We start from the raw sequence: 20910 nt of genomic DNA on the forward strand, positions 1-20910 counted from the left end.
AAGGTACGCTTTGGGTGCGCGACTCCCCAAAAAGATTTGAAAAAAAAAATAATAATAATATAATTTTTTTTCCATTTATAATAAAAATAAATATTGTAATTAAAAAAATAAAATGTGTAAAAATAAATAGTTAACAAAATGTAGAAAATCAGTATAAAAAAAATACATATAACTATTATTACATTTAAAAATTGTCATTTAACAAATCTTTGAAATTCACTGAAAAAACCATAGGTTTCAGACATGTTAGAGTTAGCAATAGCATTTAAAAAACATTTGAAATTCACTGAAAAAAACATAGGTCTCAGAAATGTTCTAGTTAGGAATTAGCATTTAAAAAAACCTTTGAAATTCACTGAAAAAACCATAGGTTTCAGACATGTTATAGTTAGGAATTAGCATTTTAAAAAACCTTAGAATTCACTGAAAAAACCATAGGTTTCAGGAGTGTTATAGTTAGCTGGACATTTCACTCATACAAAACTATTGAAATTCCTACATTATAGTTAGTTCTACTAACTATATCTTGTGCGCCCGCAATCCACTGCTGATGATGTCACATATTACTGATGACATTATCCACGTGACAATCTGATACACCTCATCATACACTAGTATATCCTTTCATCACTCATTATAAAATATGGAGTACCATATTTGAAACCATTGACACACCAATATAAGTTTCTAAAAACCCACTCAGTGATTCCTAGATCTGCACACACATCTAAACACTTACCTATAGATTCACTCATACATGCTGACAAAGAGCAATAGAATACTATCAAATATACTTATACACCTACATCAACATTACACACCAGCATACATTCTATTCACGTATGCAGTCGTCCTACTCACTTATGCAAACAATTGATCATACTTACATTTACTGAGCTACACACTTATACAAACACGACTTCATTTATTCATATAGATAGTAACTCATACTTAGTGTGTTATAAAATCACTATTACAAGTATACAGTTATCCATACAGTCACTCATAGAATCACTGAGTCTTATGTATACTTATTTATATACAACAACTGTCACATACACTGCCTTTTATATTTCTACTTTGTTGGACATGTATCTTTGAGAAATATATTTACTCATCAGTACACCCATAAAGACATTCACTCACCCAAACAACTGTTTCCACATGCAGTCTCAATCTCATATACCTACTAAATCAACTATTTACACAACTTTGGACAGTCACACACCTCCCACCCAACCACACACACACATTCACTCGCCCATAAAAATACTCACTTAACTAATCAATAACTAATATAGACTTTCACATAGCTAGTAACCAACTTATGCAGTAGTTTACACAACAAGAGACCGAGTGATACAGATATTCACACAGTTTAATCACTATCCCATATATTTAGTGAGACGCTTTAAATTAGTCACTTAAACAGTCAATCACACTGCTAGTAAATCCTCCATCCAGACACTTATACTTCCACTCATTCTTCAATACAGATTTGTATATAAATAATACATATTTAAATATCGGACCAAACCACATTCACTCGATGATGTCATCAGTGATGTCACTGACCATGTCATGAATGATGTAATATGTGACATCATCAGCAGTGAATTGCGGGTGCGCGAGTTATAGTTAGTAGAACTAACTATAACAAAGGAATTTCAATGGTTTTAAACGAGTGAAATGTCCAGCTAACTATAACACCCCTGAAACCTATGTTTTTTTCAGTGAATATAGATACAGATATATATATGTAGATATATTATCTACTGGCGGTCGCCAGTAGATAGTTATAGTTAGGACCGTGTTTCCATAGGAAATCTGAAAATTTTATTTTTAATAACTTTGGCGCCGGTTGACGAATCCTCGCGAACTTTTCAAAACTAATGGGGCGCTCCGCTCAGCTCCTACCCTGAAAGTCTCGGGGGGATTCGTCAAGCAGGGGCTGAGAAAAAAGGGGGGTCCCAAAACGCGTTCTCCCCATGCATTTTCCCATAGGACCTTTAGTCGAGGGTACAGCCCAAACGGCTGAACAGAATTACTTGAAATTTGGCAAAGAGGTATTCCTCAGGTCAGGGATGTGCCTTTTGCATATATGGAGTCAATCTGTTCAGTAGTTCCTGAGAAAATTGCAGTTAAAAGCACATACATATCTATAGCCGCGCACCGTACGCGCACCGTGCGTGCACCGTGCGAGCACCGTGCGAGCACCCTAACGTGCGCGAACGTAATTCTGATTGGTGGTTACATGTTAGTCAACGTTCGAATCAGTCAAAATCAGGACGTGTGGGACGCCATTTTGTTTGTTTTCAGTGCGAGAGTGAAAAAGGAAGGTGACGAACGTGAAAAGGGGGCAGGGTAGAGAGTTCCTGACCCCCTAGCCTTTGTCAGGGGGTCCCTGAAGCACCCCGAAGGCAGAACATTTTTTGAAATTTTTTTTAAAAAAAAATCGCGGGGGTGCGCGCTCCGTGCGTGCACAGTGAAAAACCAAAAAAAAAAGAAAAACATTTTTAATACGTAGTTTATTGTAAAATAAATATATAAAAAAAATAATAATACATACATAACTTAGCATTTAAAAAACCGTACAAATTCACTGAAAAAACCATAGGTTTCACACACGTTATAGTTAGGAATTAGCATTTAAAAAACCTTGCAAATTCACTTAAAAAACCATAGGTTTCACACATGTTATAGTTAGGTGGATATTTTACTCGTAAAAAAACAATTAAATTCCCCCTTTATAGTTAGTTCAGATAACTATAACTCGCGCGACTGCCACTCTATCGCAAGGATAATGTCATCAGTGATGTCATGAGTGATGCCACTGACCATGTTATGAGTGATGTAATATGTGACGTCATGAGCAGGATTGCGGGCGCGCGAGTCATAGTTATTTGAACTAACTATAACAGGGGAATTTCATTGTTTTTTTACGAGTGAAATATCCACCTAGCTATAACATGTGTGAAACCTATGGTTTTTTAAGTGATATATATATGTGTATATATATATTTATATATATTCACTGAAAAAAACATAGGTTTCTGGCACGTTATAGTTAGAAATTATCATTTAAAGAACCTTGGAAATTCACTGAAAAAACCATAGGTTTCAGGGACGTTATAGTTAGTTGGAAATTTCACTCGTACAAAACCATAGAAATTCCCCTGTTATAGTTAGTTCAGCTAACTATAACTCGCGCCCCCGCAATGCACTGCTGACTGATGACATCACTGATGTCATCATCCAGTGAATGTGTATTTCTATAAAGTTTAAATATGCATTCTATATATGCCAAGGTGTATTAAAGAATGAGTGGGTGTATAAGTGTCTGGATGGAGGATTCAGGATGTGTGTCACTGACTGTTTAAGTGAGTTATTACATATGTCTTATTGAATGCATGGGTTAGTGACTAAACTGTGTGAATGTCTGTATCAGTCTGTCTGCTGCTGTATAAGCTCCTCCATGTGTTGGCTAGTAGCTACATGAGTGTCTGTATGGGTTATTGATTGGTTGCCAGAGTATTTGTATGGGTGCCTGAGTGTGTGTGTGCGTGCATGGGAGGTGTGTGACTCTTTGCATACATGTTTGAGTGATTGATTCACTGCGTGTATGGGTTCAATAGTGCATGTGGAAACAGCTGTATGGGTGGGTCAGTGTGTGTGTGGGTATGTTACTGAGTGAATGGATGTCTCAGTGGTGCATGTTCAAGTAACACAATGGAAGGTATAATTCCCAGGCAATGTTTAAGACTAACAGTTCAAATTGATAAAGCACAGAAATGAAAAAAAAACAATTAATGCAATTCCCAGTTTTAATAAAAAAGACGTATAAAATCACATATAATAAAATAGCAATATGTACTAAAAATGAATTTTCCAGTGATACAAATCAACATAATATGTTACAAATAGTGGCAAAATGGGAATTCTTCACGACGCGCGTTTCGGCACGGGGTGCCTTCGTCAGGAGTGGCCACAACAAATCTAGAGAATTAATTAAAACAATAATTATTATACATACATTTCTGTGGTATGACTGTGATTGAGAGCGCTGAGTTTGTCTGGAAAACGATTCTTTACTCTAAAACAATTTTTTTTAAATATAACTAGTAACTTTATTCAAGTGATACATGAATAGGAAAAATAGGGAAGAGAGGGAAGAAAGGGAAAAAAGAAAAAGGGGAAAGGAAAGAGAAGAGAGAAAGGGTGAGGGTGGGAAGAGAAGAAAGAAGAGAAGAGAAAGGTGTATCTAAGTGAAAGGAAAGGGGAAATAGTGGTGTGAGTGGTAAAAGAACACCAAAAGAGTTTAAAATGTTTACATTTTCCTCATGATTGTTATTGTGTAAAACACCCGTGATAAGATAGGATAAAGAGATACTAATGTTGATAGTATGATGCTTACTTATATATATATAGCAGGAGGTTGATCTTTGATTTGTGTGAACTAAGGAGACCCTTGGAGAAAATTGTTCTATAATGAAAGACACATATCGAAATTAGAGACTAGTTGGTAAGGTATTTGTTGCTGCAATAGGTGTTCATATGGAATAGATGATAAGGGAGATTGATATTTACTTGCCTATTTTGTAGTTCCTTGTTGGGTAGGGAATGTTTATTTATATTCAAACCAAATAGTTGGTAATCAGGTGTTCGTTTGCCATGACGTAACTTATCTTGTAGAGATATTTTAGTGGAAGTAATAAAATCTGTAACCATGGAGATAATAAAACAGATAAGGGAATGACAATCTATTAAGTTTGTGAACGACAATGCTGTCTTAGTGTGGACAGATAATATTATATTTTTGATAAGTGATGCATTTTAAATGTATATTCTAATCAAGTGAATGTCATTTAACTGATTTTAAAGTGGGGGTGTGATTTGCGAGCTGTACGAAGAGCTTTAAATTAGATCAGCTCTAAAGTTGTTTCTATATTGACAGGTTAAACAAAGCTCTTTGTTAAAATATAGTGACAGATACTTATAATTAAATACGCGTCTATTTATGTGATCTTGTCATGATATTATGATTTATTTTTACCTTAAGGTACGTTTTATATCAGAAGGTACTCTTAAGTCCGCTTGGTAGCAGGAGAGCAGTTAGTTGATGAACTTGCGAATTACATGTGAGCGGAGCTGGGAGACGTGCATGGGGATATGCTTGAAAGAAAGAAATAAACTAAGAGTTAGGTTAAAATGAGTGTGGAGAATGGTGTCTAAAGATACAGGTATACAAATTAATGCTTACCAAAGATGGTCTCGGTGATCTAATAAAGGCCGAAACAAAAGGACAAGCAGGAGATAGTAAGTATACAGGATGGAATGTAATGCGGATTTAAAGTTAAGAGCAAACGCTTGGGAGCGGTTAGTTCACTTACCGGATAGCAATATATCTCGATTGAAAAGAGTACCGGAGCTGGCAAAAGTCGGCGTGATGCAGTCGTTTGTGAAGCGAGTGATGAGGCATTAAATAGGGAGAATAGGTGAGAACGATAAGTTCACGTGGTTTTGACGCAATGTGCGTAATCTAATATGTATACTTGCGTTTGGTTGGGTAGGAGGACCTAAAGCTAAAGATAGCTTGTGTGTGATTGGTTTGTTTGGGGTTCCAAACCACCTACGATGTGATTACAAGAGGAAAGCATGTGAATGTATCTCATTGGTTATTGGTGAAGTGTAAGTTGACAATGTGTGTGGACGGACACGATTGGTCCACGATGAGGGAAACAGCAAACGAACAAAGAAATTCCAATAACACTACATAGACCTCCGATTGTTGAAAAAGGTCAAAAGGGAAGAACTGGTTACCGGTATAACAGCTAATGGCAGTGTATTTGACAACATGATAAGAAGGTGGGCAAAACTGAACAGATAACAATATTAGCAGGTGGAAAGAAAATCCATATTAGAGGTTTATTTCTATGTCGGTAAAAAACTAATTGTATGTGTAAAATACAATGGTTATTATAGGGGCAGTATATATGGAACATTATGAGCGACTATTGTTGGAAGCAGTACAGTGGTTAAATTACTGGAGGTATGTGTAGTATGCGGAAGTAGAGGAAGGCTGGTGGATATCATGAACTGGAGGTATTAGATTATGGCATTTTCCCATGGTAGGTCATTATTTAGCCCATTTTTAAATGTGTCTAGACTAAAAATCCGGTATACTTCTCTTTTCTTCCGGATTTTTTGTCCACCTTCTGTGTCTGAGGTCTTAATTTTTTCCAATATTCGCCATCGGATGTCATCTGGTTTGTGTTTGAAGTCTATGTAGTGTTTGACAAGAGGTGCTGTCATTTTGATGGTCTTAATTGCTGAACGGTGTTCGGTGAGTCTCGTGTGGATAGTTCTGGATGTCTCTCCTACATAGCCTAAATTACAAGGGCAAAGGAGGAGATCAATGACATTTTGGGTTTTGCAGTTCCATAACCCTTGTGCTTTAATAGTGACGTTGTTGAACATCATGCTTTCACCTTCTAGTATGTTGTTGCATGATTTGCACATGGTACACCGTATAGTTCCTTTGATGGGGTTACTGCCATCAATGGTTTTTTGTACAAAAGAAGATTTTGTTTCTTTAGGAGTAAATCTAGAGTGTACTATAAGGTCTTTAATGTTTTTATTTCGACGGTGTGCAAAAACCGGTTTAGTAATCTTTTTCTGATCTGGGTTGCAGTTCCGGAGGTGCCAATTGGAGTTGATGATCTGTTTAACTTTCAAGTTCAGAGTAGAGTGTTTGGTGATGCATACTAGTTTTTGGTTTGTTTCTGTTTTATTTATGTTGAAAAGGTGGTCTCTATCGAAGTAACGAGCTCTTTTGTATGATTCTCTTATTAATCGGTGTGGGTAACCTCTTGCTAGAAATTTCTTTTTCATGGTTGTTGCTTGAATGTCAAAGTCTGAAAGGTTTGTGCAGTTGCGCCTTACTCTTAGGAATTGGGAGAAGGGGATGCTTTGTTTTTGGCTACGTGGGTGATTGCTTTCAAAATGTAGCAAGGTGTTTCTTGCTGTCGGTTTTACAAAAAGGTTGACTTCCAGTTTTCCTGTATTATGTCTAATCCAAATATTTAAGAATTCTACTTTTTCTGAACTTATATTAGCGGTGAATTTCAGATTGACATCTGTTAAGTTCAGCCAGGATAGGAATTCTCTGAGAGTCTGTTCTCCATTGGTCCAGACAAAAAAGATGTCATCTATGTATCTGGACCAATGGGAAACAGACTCAAAGAAAGGTGCCACCTCGTTGTAGATATGTTTCTCCTCATAGTGGGCCATATAGATGTTTGCTATAGATGGCGCTACAGAAGCACCCATACTTACTCCATTGTTGCCCAAATTCAAAGATGTTTTCAGTGAGGATAAGGTGTAGTCCAGTTAAAATGAATGATTTAGAGCAGGGAATGTTGAATTTATCTATAAACCAGTTTGCTGTTCAAGTAACTACATATGTAAAAGGCAGTGCATGTGAGAGTTGGAGTATATAAATGACTATATGTGAGAGTCAGTGATTGTGAGAATGGCTGTATAGATGAGTGTGTACTTGTATCAGTGATTGTATAAGAGAGTAATTATGTGTTTGCTTTTGTTTGAATACGTGATCTGTTGTGTGTATAACTCTGTAGGTCAGTAAATGGAAGTGTGATTGATTCTTTGCATGACTGACTAGGTGTGTGAGTAACTCTGGATGAGTGCTGGTGTGTGAGTGTCTGTGTAGGTGTATGAGTGTACATGATAGTGTTGTATTGATGAGTGACTGCATGTATGAGTGATTGTATGGGTGAATGAGTATATGTGTGTGTAGTCCTAAGAACCAGTGAGTAGATATGTAGTAAGTGGTATTGGTGTGTCTATGATTTCAAAAATAGTATTCTGTATTTTGGAGACGGTGTATCAAAGGTTATATTAGGGTGTGAGGAGTTGCTTCAGATTTTCACATGGATGATGCCATCAGTGATGTCATCAGTGATGTCATTTGAGATGTCATCAGTGATGTCATCAGTGATGTCACTGACCATGTCATGAATGATGTAATATGTGACGTCATCAGCAGTGTATTGCGGGGGTGCGAGTTATAGTTAGCTGAACTAACTATAACGGGGGAATTTCTATGGTTTTGTATGAGTGAAATGTCCAACTAACTATAACGTCCCTGAAACCTATGGTTTTTTCAGTGAATTTCTAAGGTTTTTTAAATGCTCATTTCTAACTATAACGTGGCTGAAACCTATGGTTTTATCAGTGAATATATATATATATATATATATCAAGAAAAACAATCCTGGATTACCACCTTCCTTGGTAATTATCAAAGCAGGTACAGACCACAGCAGTGCAGTTTGATTATGCTTTTATTTTCCCAATCACAAAATCAGCATGACGCGTTTCGGCTGCGTCTCCGCAGCCTTGATCACATGACACACCGGAACACCAGTGAATAATTTATAGTGCTTCCCTGAACATATGCGGGTCACCTGACTATAGGGCAATAGTAAAGCTAGAAAACATACTGCTATGAATTGAAAATCGAAAATCTTTATGTGTCCTTTAGTAAGAACACACATAGTATAACATCATACTTATTTATCCATAAATATTGTTAAAAAAATATTTCTCATTACATATCCAAATAAATAATTAGTCTAAATGATATAAATACCAAATAAAATCTAAACGGACAGTGCCTAAAAAGCAATGTAATGATGAGGCCAAGTGGCCAACGATTCTCTATCTCGAATATATGCAGCTGAATTACCAGACCAACATGTCCTATTGTTTAAATAACACCAATGATCAGGGAAAGTGCAAGTGCAAATATTATATAAGTAAAAAAAGATATTAAATATCATATCTTAAAAAAGATTAAAAAACTCTGTGTCAAGGGAGGTGGCATCTGAACGCTCAAATTTACATCATCTTTCAGAAAATTGTCATTGTTGATTAAAGTGCCAGTGCATAGCATTATGCGCAATAATAAACATATACATACTCCGACTAAAACATGTTATGGATTAGTTAATATACACACAAATAATTCCATAAAACCAACTACAATAAAATCAATTCATCCCACATCAGCCACAACTTAAAAACCAAAGTTTAAAAATTGTGAAATCAGTAAAACGTAGTTGAATCCATTGTAGTAATGTTGTCACAATATTCCTAATCAGTTTATCCAATATTAACATATGTGCGGAACCTTACATAAACTGCAAAGCATGTAAATGGCAGCTACTGAGAATCTTTCAAATGTACATCTATACAGTATGCTAATTTATAAGAAATTATGCAGATCCTCTCCTGTATTTAGACCGTTGGGGATCCTGGTGTCAAGAAGTACAATATATTTTGATTCCAGCTGTCTCAATTGTTTAAAGTTAAGAGCAAACGCTTGGGAGCGGTTAGTTCACTTACCGGATAGCAATATATCTCGATTGAAAAGAGTACCGGAGCTGGCAAAAGTCGGCGTGATGCAGTCGTTTGTGAAGCGAGTGATGAGGCATTAAATAGGGAGAATAGGTGAGAACGATAAGTTCACGTGGTTTTGACGCAATGTGCGTAATCTAATATGTATACTTGCGTTTGGTTGGGTAGGAGGACCTAAAGCTAAAGATAGCTTGTGTGTGATTGGTTTGTTTGGGGTTCCAAACCACCTACGATGTGATTACAAGAGGAAAGCATGTGAATGTATCTCATTGGTTATTGGTGAAGTGTAAGTTGACAATGTGTGTGGACGGACACGATTGGTCCACGATGAGGGAAACAGCAAACGAACAAAGAAATTCCAATAACACTACATAGACCTCCGATTGTTGAAAAAGGTCAAAAGGGAAGAACTGGTTACCGGTATAACAGCTAATGGCAGTGTATTTGACAACATGATAAGAAGGTGGGCAAAACTGAACAGATAACAATATTAGCAGGTGGAAAGAAAATCCATATTAGAGGTTTATTTCTATGTCGGTAAAAAACTAATTGTATGTGTAAAATACAATGGTTATTATAGGGGCAGTATATATGGAACATTATGAGCGACTATTGTTGGAAGCAGTACAGTGGTTAAATTACTGGAGGTATGTGTAGTATGCGGAAGTAGAGGGAGGCTGGTGGATATCATGAACTGGAGGTATTAGATTATGGCATTTTCCCATGGTAGGTCATTATTTAGCCCATTTTTAAATGTGTCTAGACTAAAAATCCGGTATACTTCTCTTTTCTTCCGGATTTTTTGTCCACCTTCTGTGTCTGAGGTCTTAATTTTTTCCAATATTCGCCATCGGATGTCATCTGGTTTGTGTTTGAAGTCTATGTAGTGTTTGACAAGAGGTGCTGTCATTTTGATGGTCTTAATTGCTGAACGGTGTTCGGTGAGTCTCGTGTGGATAGTTCTGGATGTCTCTCCTACATAGCCTAAATTACAAGGGCAAAGGAGGAGATCAATGACATTTTGGGTTTTGCAGTTCCATAACCCTTGTGCTTTAATAGTGACGTTGTTGAACATCATGCTTTCACCTTCTAGTATGTTGTTGCATGATTTGCACATGGTACACCGTATAGTTCCTTTGATGGGGTTACTGCCATCAATGGTTTTTTGTACAAAAGAAGATTTTGTTTCTTTAGGAGTAAATCTAGAGTGTACTATAAGGTCTTTAATGTTTTTATTTCGACGGTGTGCAAAAACCGGTTTAGTAATCTTTTTCTGATCTGGGTTGCAGTTCCGGAGGTGCCAATTGGAGTTGATGATCTGTTTAACTTTCAAGTTCAGAGTAGAGTGTTTGGTGATGCATACTAGTTTTTGGTTTGTTTCTGTTTTATTTATGTTGAAAAGGTGGTCTCTATCGAAGTAACGAGCTCTTTTGTATGATTCTCTTATTAATCGGTGTGGGTAACCTCTTGCTAGAAATTTCTTTTTCATGGTTGTTGCTTGAATGTCAAAGTCTGAAAGGTTTGTGCAGTTGCGCCTTACTCTTAGGAATTGGGAGAAGGGGATGCTTTGTTTTTGGCTACGTGGGTGATTGCTTTCAAAATGTAGCAAGGTGTTTCTTGCTGTCGGTTTTACAAAAAGGTTGACTTCCAGTTTTCCTGTATTATGTCTAATCCAAATATTTAAGAATTCTACTTTTTCTGAACTTATATTAGCGGTGAATTTCAGATTGACATCTGTTAAGTTCAGCCAGGATAGGAATTCTCTGAGAGTCTGTTCTCCATTGGTCCAGACAAAAAAGATGTCATCTATGTATCTGGACCAATGGGAAACAGACTCAAAGAAAGGTGCCACCTCGTTGTAGATATGTTTCTCCTCATAGTGGGCCATATAGATGTTTGCTATAGATGGCGCTACAGAAGCACCCATACTTACTCCATTGTTGCCCAAATTCAAAGATGTTTTCAGTGAGGATAAGGTGTAGTCCAGTTAAAATGAATGATTTAGAGCAGGGAATGTTGAATTTATCTATAAACCAGTTTGCTGTTCAAGTAACTACATATGTAAAAGGCAGTGCATGTGAGAGTTGGAGTATATAAATGACTATATGTGAGAGTCAGTGATTGTGAGAATGGCTGTATAGATGAGTGTGTACTTGTATCAGTGATTGTATAAGAGAGTAATTATGTGTTTGCTTTTGTTTGAATACGTGATCTGTTGTGTGTATAACTCTGTAGGTCAGTAAATGGAAGTGTGATTGATTCTTTGCATGACTGACTAGGTGTGTGAGTAACTCTGGATGAGTGCTGGTGTGTGAGTGTCTGTGTAGGTGTATGAGTGTACATGATAGTGTTGTATTGATGAGTGACTGCATGTATGAGTGATTGTATGGGTGAATGAGTATATGTGTGTGTAGTCCTAAGAACCAGTGAGTAGATATGTAGTAAGTGGTATTGGTGTGTCTATGATTTCAAAAATAGTATTCTGTATTTTGGAGACGGTGTATCAAAGGTTATATTAGGGTGTGAGGAGTTGCTTCAGATTTTCACATGGATGATGCCATCAGTGATGTCATCAGTGATGTCATTTGAGATGTCATCAGTGATGTCATCAGTGATGTCACTGACCATGTCATGAATGATGTAATATGTGACGTCATCAGCAGTGTATTGCGGGGGTGCGAGTTATAGTTAGCTGAACTAACTATAACGGGGGAATTTCTATGGTTTTGTATGAGTGAAATGTCCAACTAACTATAACGTCCCTGAAACCTATGGTTTTTTCAGTGAATTTCTAAGGTTTTTTAAATGCTCATTTCTAACTATAACGTGGCTGAAACCTATGGTTTTATCAGTGAATATATATATATATATATATATCAAGAAAAACAATCCTGGATTACCACCTTCCTTGGTAATTATCAAAGCAGGTACAGACCACAGCAGTGCAGTTTGATTATGCTTTTATTTTCCCAATCACAAAATCAGCATGACGCGTTTCGGCTGCGTCTCCGCAGCCTTGATCACATGACACACCGGAACACCAGTGAATAATTTATAGTGCTTCCCTGAACATATGCGGGTCACCTGACTATAGGGCAATAGTAAAGCTAGAAAACATACTGCTATGAATTGAAAATCGAAAATCTTTATGTGTCCTTTAGTAAGAACACACATAGTATAACATCATACTTATTTATCCATAAATATTGTTAAAAAAATATTTCTCATTACATATCCAAATAAATAATTAGTCTAAATGATATAAATACCAAATAAAATCTAAACGGACAGTGCCTAAAAAGCAATGTAATGATGAGGCCAAGTGGCCAACGATTCTCTATCTCGAATATATGCAGCTGAATTACCAGACCAACATGTCCTATTGTTTAAATAACACCAATGATCAGGGAAAGTGCAAGTGCAAATATTATATAAGTAAAAAAAGATATTAAATATCATATCTTAAAAAAGATTAAAAAACTCTGTGTCAAGGGAGGTGGCATCTGAACGCTCAAATTTACATCATCTTTCAGAAAATTGTCATTGTTGATTAAAGTGCCAGTGCATAGCATTATGCGCAATAATAAACATATACATACTCCGACTAAAACATGTTATGGATTAGTTAATATACACACAAATAATTCCATAAAACCAACTACAATAAAATCAATTCATCCCACATCAGCCACAACTTAAAAACCAAAGTTTAAAAATTGTGAAATCAGTAAAACGTAGTTGAATCCATTGTAGTAATGTTGTCACAATATTCCTAATCAGTTTATCCAATATTAACATATGTGCGGAACCTTACATAAACTGCAAAGCATGTAAATGGCAGCTACTGAGAATCTTTCAAATGTACATCTATACAGTATGCTAATTTATAAGAAATTATGCAGATCCTCTCCTGTATTTAGACCGTTGGGGATCCTGGTGTCAAGAAGTACAATATATTTTGATTCCAGCTGTCTCAATTGTTTTTCCCTGTTCCCTCCTCTTATGCTTTTGGGTACTGCATCAATTACATAGTAGCTCAAATCATTTAATTTATTATTGTGCACCAATTTAAAGTGACGAGCTACTGGATAACTTTGATCTGAATTCACTATTGCTCTTAGATGTTGTAAGATGCGGTTATAAACTTGTAATTTGGTACTTCCAATATATTTTAATTTACAAGTACATTCCAGTACATAAACTGCATGATCCGTACGACATGTGAATAGACCATTAATCTTAGTTGGAACAGGGTTGAAAGGGCTACTGAATTCCTCTGTGTTAATGCCAAATTTGCACGCCCTACAAGTGATACATTTGTGAAATCCTGTTTTTTTAGATAACCAATTTGTTGCATTAATCACCTCTGGACTAGATTTCACTAGGGCATCCCTCATTGAGGGTGCCCTTCTAAAGGTGATAACTGGAAGTTCAGGTAGTAGAGGGGCTAGTGTAATGTCAGTTTTGAGTATGGGCCAATGTTTTTTGATGATGCCCTTAATATTTTTCTCCTCCATACTATAAGTAGTTATTAGTCTTATTTGGTCACTTTCCTGAACTATAGATTCTTTTCTTTTATCTTTGGTTATTTGATTTAAACAGTTCTCTCTAGTATTTTCATTGGCCCTAGATCTAGCCTGTTCTAACACCTTAGAATTGTATCCTCGGGCTACAAATCTATTTAGTGCTTGTGATTGGCATTCAACAAGATCTTTCTCAGAGCTGCATATTCTCCGCATCCTTAAAAACTCTCCATACGGAATACTGTTAATAAGGTGAGTTGGGTGGGAACTACTCGCGTGGAGTATGGCATTTCCCGCAGTAGATTTTCTATGCATTCTTGTCTGTATTACACTGTTTTCAATGTAGATTTCTACATCAAGGAATTGTACTTTTTTTTGGCTGATGTCTGCACTGAACTGTAAATTTAGATCATTATCATTGATGATATTAACAAATTCTGTGGCTGATTGAGATGACCCTTTCCAAATCATGCATACATCATCCATGAAGCGCCAAAATTCTACCACATGACCATCAAATAATGCACCATGGGTGCCTCTCAGGACATGTTCCTCCCACCAACCAACATGCAAGCATGCATAGCTGGGGGAGAAACATGCCCCCATCGCAACACCACGGAGTTGTTGGTAGACTTCACGGTTGAATAGAAAATAATTGTTATTCAAACACAATTCTATCATTTTAAGAATCATTGCATTATGTTGACGGTATTTGATGTCACGTTTGTCCAGAAAATATTTCACCGCTTCGAGTCCATCCACATGATGGATACTCGTGTAGAGAGTACAAATATCCATAACGACAAGTACATAGTCTTCTTTCCATTGAACAGTACTAAGTTTAGTTAGAAAGTGTCCTCTGTCCTTGATAAAAGAAGGGAGGTTTTCCACATGTTCGTGAAGGAAATAATCCACATATTTGGATATTGGTTCAAAAAGACTGTGCTGGGCCGATATTATTGGGCGGCCTGGTACTGGTATTGTCTTTTTGTGAATTTTAGGGATAAGATATAAGGTTGGAATAGTAGAAAAATCATTATTTAAAAACTTGTATTCCTGTTTACTCAACAACCCGTCCCTTTTCCATTGTGCCAAATCCTTTGTTACTGTTTCCTTAGTAAGTTTAATATCATTAAAAGTTCCTTTCCTGTAACAGGTGGTATCATTTAGGTGTTTCCCTGCTTCTTCCATGTATTGATTGCGTGGCCAGATTACAATATTGCCACCCTTATCAGCTTTATTGATGATTAAATTCGAGTTATTTCTAAGTTTGCGCATTAGATTTGAATATTGCTTTTCTATGTAGTTGTATTTTTTCCGTTTGCGCATTGAGTTCACCCTTAGACTCTTAAGATCTTCAGTAACCACATCGTTAAATACATCAATGGCGTCTTTCGGCATCATCGGAATAAATGTTGAAGAGGGCCGAAAGGGGCTGATACAAGGAGAATTAGTAATGATACCCATAGTCAATAAATCCTTTTGCGTCGATTCAATAGTGTTCTCTTCTTCTTTGTTCAATTCCTGGATGGTACGCAGTAAGCTGGTATCAGACACTTGTAGATTGCTGGCAGGTCTATTGATATTGGTAATTTCCATAGCCTGTTCTTGTGCCTTATTGAGTTTGTAGTGTTTTTTCAGTTTTAATTTACGAATGAATTTAAAAACATCAATGCGGGATTGGACGTAATTGAAAGTGTTTTTAGAACAAAACGATAATCCCAAAGATAATAACTGTGACTCGGCCTTGGTGAGGACTGTGTCAGACAGGTTAACTACCGTGTTGTCCGAATTGGTCGGTGGGGAGGGTGGATCTACCATTTCTTCCCCCCTCTGCCCCTCTTTGAGTGACCTCGCCCGCCGCCTCTTCCTCCTCTGTTGTCTGCGCTTGTTGTTCCTTCTGCGTTTTTCTTCGCTGGTTGTAGTCTTGGACGTAGGGTTTGTCGACGGTCCTCCACTAAAAAACCCAATTCTTCCGATGGTGAGTATTTATTACCTTGGACTTGAATTGAACTGGGTCCATTGTCATCTGAATCAGTGCTGCTTGCCGCTGAACTGATGTCAGTATCTGATAACATGATGTTCGATGTATCCTGAGTTATCGTTGCAGGGTTAGTTAAACTTTTAGAAATCAGTGCCTGTCTTTTGACTGTATCAAATTTGCGCGCAAATGTGAATATTCTACCTGTCTCGTAATCCCGTTTATCGCGTGCAAATTTGAATATTTTGCGTTGTTTTATTGTTTCCTCATGTTTTATTAATCGTGCATTGATTTCTTCCCTGGTTTTCTTGATGAAATCTTTCAATTCATGTTGTTCCAAATCTTGGTTTAATTTGTCGATTTGCATCATTATTTCATTCCGATCAATCTCTGCATATTTAATTAAAATTGTCACCATGTTCATTGAGGCTTGTAAATTATTCGTGGCCCATTCTTTGAGCATCATAGGGTTTGGATTTTCGAATGATGGTGCTATCAAAACCCTCAGTCCTCTTGGCACTCTGCCAGCTTCTTTGTACTGTTCTAATGAGCGTTTCTCCCACCATTTAGTGATTTCAGTGCGGAGCAATTTCTCTAATCTTCGTAAAGTCGTTTTAATATCGGAGGTGTTGATATTTTCCGCATTAGCATTCTGATGTCGTTCCTCTATATTAGGTAAATTTGAAAACAGAGCGTCAGCTACCGCCTCCCGATTCCGGAGTGTTTCTGCTGATGTCGCCATATTGGATTGGGAAAGTCAATTCAAGCTTTACACAGCCAATATGTAAACTGAAAATCGGCTGTGCTTCTATCGCACTTTCCTGATACCCACACAGTCCAAGTAGTAAAAGCGCGTGCCACAGCTTACCCCCAAGTTGTTCGGTTGTCCTACTGGGGTCCTCCGACTCCGTAAACACTTCCAAACTATCCTTGGTCAGGCCGTGTTCTTCACTTTCCCAGTGTATGTGCGCGGGGGGCTGGTTAACATACTACTCCTTCCGAGTTCCGTTTGACATCGCGTCCGCGATATCGGCCGCACAGAAAACCAGCCACAGCAATCAGGAGGGTCCGTAAAGGCGGAAACGGCCGTATTCCGCCAACGTGATATCAAGAAACACAATCCTGGATTACCACCTTCCTTGGTAATTATCAAAGCAGGTACGGACCACAGCAGTGCAGTTTGATTATGCTTTTATTTTCCCAATCACAAAATCAGCATGACGCGTTTCGGCTGCGTCTCCGCAGCCTTGATCACATGACACACCGGAACACCAGTGAATAATTTATAGTGCTTCCCTGAACATATGCGGGTCACCTGACTATAGGGCAATAGTAAAGCTAGAAAACATACTGCTATGAATTGAAAATCGAAAATCTTTATGTGTCCTTTAGTAAGAACACACATAGTATAACATCATACTTATTTATCCATAAATATTGTTAAAAAAATATTTCTCATTACATATCCAAATAAATAATTAGTCTAAATGATATAAATACCAAATAAAATCTAAACGGACAGTGCCTAAAAAGCAATGTAATGATGAGGCCAAGTGGCCAACGATTCTCTATCTCGAATATATGCAGCTGAATTACCAGACCAACATGTCCTATTGTTTAAATAACACCAATGATCAGGGAAAGTGCAAGTGCAAATATTATATAAGTAAAAAAAGATATTAAATATCATATCTTAAAAAAGATAAAAAACTCTGTGTCAAGGGAGGTGGCATCTGAACGCTCAAATTTACATCATCTTTCAGAAAATTGTCATTGTTGATTAAAGTGCCAGTGCATAGCATTATGCGCAATAATAAACATATACATACTCCGACTAAAACATGTTATGGATTAGTTAATATACACACAAATAATTCCATAAAACCAACTACAATAAAATCAATTCATCCCACATCAGCCACAACTTAAAAACCAAAGTTTAAAAATTGTGAAATCAGTAAAACGTAGTTGAATCCATTGTAGTAATGTTGTCACAATATTCCTAATCAGTTTATCCAATATTAACATATGTGCGGAACCTTACATAAACTGCAAAGCATGTAAATGGCAGCTACTGAGAATCTTTCAAATGTACATCTATACAGTATGCTAATTTATAAGAAATTATGTAGATCCTCTCCTGTATATATATGTATGTGTGTGTATATATATATATATATATACACACACACACACACACCAGGCATCAACATTATACATACAAATGATGCCAGAACCAGGAATCAGAAGGTCTTGCAAATCCAAGATTTGAGACAGTCACAGATCTGACTGTTTGCAGCACCAGCAATTGGTATTCAGAGCTTTAGGAGCAGCTAATATAACACAAACCAGAGGTGAGCATGTGCAAGATCGGAGACCAAGTACAACATCAACAGCAATGTCTAAGCCAATCTGTGCGGCATTGCTGCCAACCTTTTTGCTTTTTTTCCCGGAGTTTTTATATAGCGCGAACGCGACCCAAAGGTATCGGGTATCAGAGCGCTTTACATGAGCACCAGTTGGGTTACACAAGGACACATTCATTTTTGTTAGGCACAGGGAGATTAAGTGATTTGCCCAGAAAAACAGAATGTTGAGCGTCATTGCCGAAACTCGAACCTGGTTACCCAGATTTGAGATCCACCACCCTAGCCATTAGGCCACATCTTTGTGTTGTTAGGGTTTTATAAGCGTTACTGCTGTGGAAGCCAAGGTGCCCTCAAAGATTTTTCTTTTTTTTTTGCTAAAAGCAAAATATGTTTTTGTTCTCAAGAAGCACATAGTAGCCTCTATGATTTTGGAGACTACACTGTATGTGAACGTGCTCTATGTGACAGGGCAGGATGTCATCACTCATAGCGAAGTTAGCTGACCACTTCCCCATGCCCTATGCTGGAATGGGTGGAAGAAACATGTGTATGACAAAAACAGACCAACGAACAAAGAGGGCTAGCTGACGGTCCCTAGACAGAAGTATTTTAAGCATATCATTTTATTAAAATCAAACGGTCTTGGCAATTGCCAGGCCTAAAATCATTAGTCCTGTGGTGTATAAGCCATTACACTGCCACATGCAGGATTCTAGCACCAAAAATCACTAACTCAGTAGGCAGGTATGCAAATACAAGACGCCAGGCCAACACAGGCCAAAGTCTAAGCAGCAGGAACCATCATGGTCACAGGCATGAACGCTCCCCAAAGCAAGGACACGGGCAATCATATACCAGGACCTGGCAACCAAGAACCACTGAGTGTGTTGAGTGAGCCGAGAAATGACAGAACTTGAAACTACCCGGAGGAAGGAGCACCGGATTTGCCCTCCTTAAGGGGTTGAACCCGTTTTGATGGTTCAGCAACAGCAACTACTTTTTGGTGAATTCTCGTTTTTGTGCCTCAAAATTTACCATAGTGCTGTTCTTACCTGTTACAGTTTTATGTGTCTCCATATAAACAGTTTATGACTTCTGTTCAGAACACTGAACGTGGAAAAGCCTAAAACCCATGGGATACGTTTAGTGTGAGCTGTTGGCAGAGAGAGAATTTCGCTATTCACCTGTGAGCAGAGGTAATGCCTGGATGACTGCTGGTGTGCAGCACAAGATGCTATATGTTCACAAGTAGGAAGGGTGAAAAGCTGGGTGTCTCTCTTGTGGGCTGGGTGGCAAGCTACACGTACCCTAGAGGGTAGCAAGTGAAGTAGGCAGTGTGGGAAATCAGGTACACAGTCATGAGAAGTTTGAAGCTGGATGCGCACTAGTGGACAGTGCAAGAAGCTCGACCTGCACTGCTGAGAAGTGCGAGAAGATTCAGTAATGCTGGTGGGCAGCAGCAAAGGCTTAATCCGAGGGCCCACCATGAGAACTTGATGAGCACAAGAGGGTAACATAAGAAACTTCCTCAGTGATTTTAATGTGGCACCTTTCACTAACACCAAACGCAAGCTTTAAATCCACCCATTTGTCTGGACACTACTCTGTATGTAAGGCGAGCTACAGAATAAACTCACAGGTGATTGAGCAATCAACACAGGCACAGAAAGCACAACATAAAACACAGGGGTGCAGAGCTAACTAATCCTGAGCCATAAGGGGGAAACAAGACTGAGCTGGCAAGTAAGCCTGTCTCTGCCTGGCATGAGCTGTGTGCAAATGCCCACGGGCACGGGATATGAAACACTGTGTAGTAAAACCCAAGGTTTCTCCAGACAAAAGATGGGCGACTGTCCACCGACCCCTCCACCCGCCCTCTAACCCCCATAGTAAAACCAGCAGGGCATGCACCCACCCCAACCTACCCGATCCTGTAGAGCGTTTCTGGAGGCATAGGTTTCACCACGCCAATGCTGTGAAACAACGGGAGGGAGGTGGTAACAAAGGGGGTAATTAACAGCATTGGAAGGAACGGCCGCATCAGCCTTAATGTAAAACTGCTACCTACTAAAGGCTGGGCAACCCAGGTAAAGCATAGCCAGAGGCTAAAGGAGCAGGTGGTAGCCCTGGGTTGGGCGATAACTACAGCTATGTGCATACAGTAACAAGTACCGTGGGGCTGAAATTGATGCCAGTATTGGCAGATGTGCGCTGCTATACTGTGTCGAGTGGGGGATTCCCGCAATGCTGAAAAACTGGCACAGTGGTCCTTTCCATGCAGGTCTGGGGTTGCTGGTGTAAGGAATGCTTGTAGGGCCGGCATGGGGCTGTGTGCCTAGCTAAAGCTGCCTGCAATCGCTCAATGCTACCATTTTTAGATGTCTTCAGTGGGCCTGCTGTTGCCACTTCTCCGCTGGAACTTGGCCTCACGCAGTGGTCCTGAGCGATACCCCCACCCTCCTCTTCCTTGCCAGGCCTCTCACACATTTGGCGATCTTATGCAGGCCGCTCTGCTATGCTTCTATCTTTCTGGCTGGTGTAGTCTTGTAGCTGGCACCTGGGTCGAATTGCTGGGTGTTACGTTTGGTGGCAGGAGCGA

This window comes from Triturus cristatus, chromosome 10, assembly GCF_964204655.1.
Source record: "Triturus cristatus chromosome 10, aTriCri1.1, whole genome shotgun sequence".
NCBI lineage: Eukaryota > Metazoa > Chordata > Amphibia > Caudata > Salamandridae > Triturus > Triturus cristatus.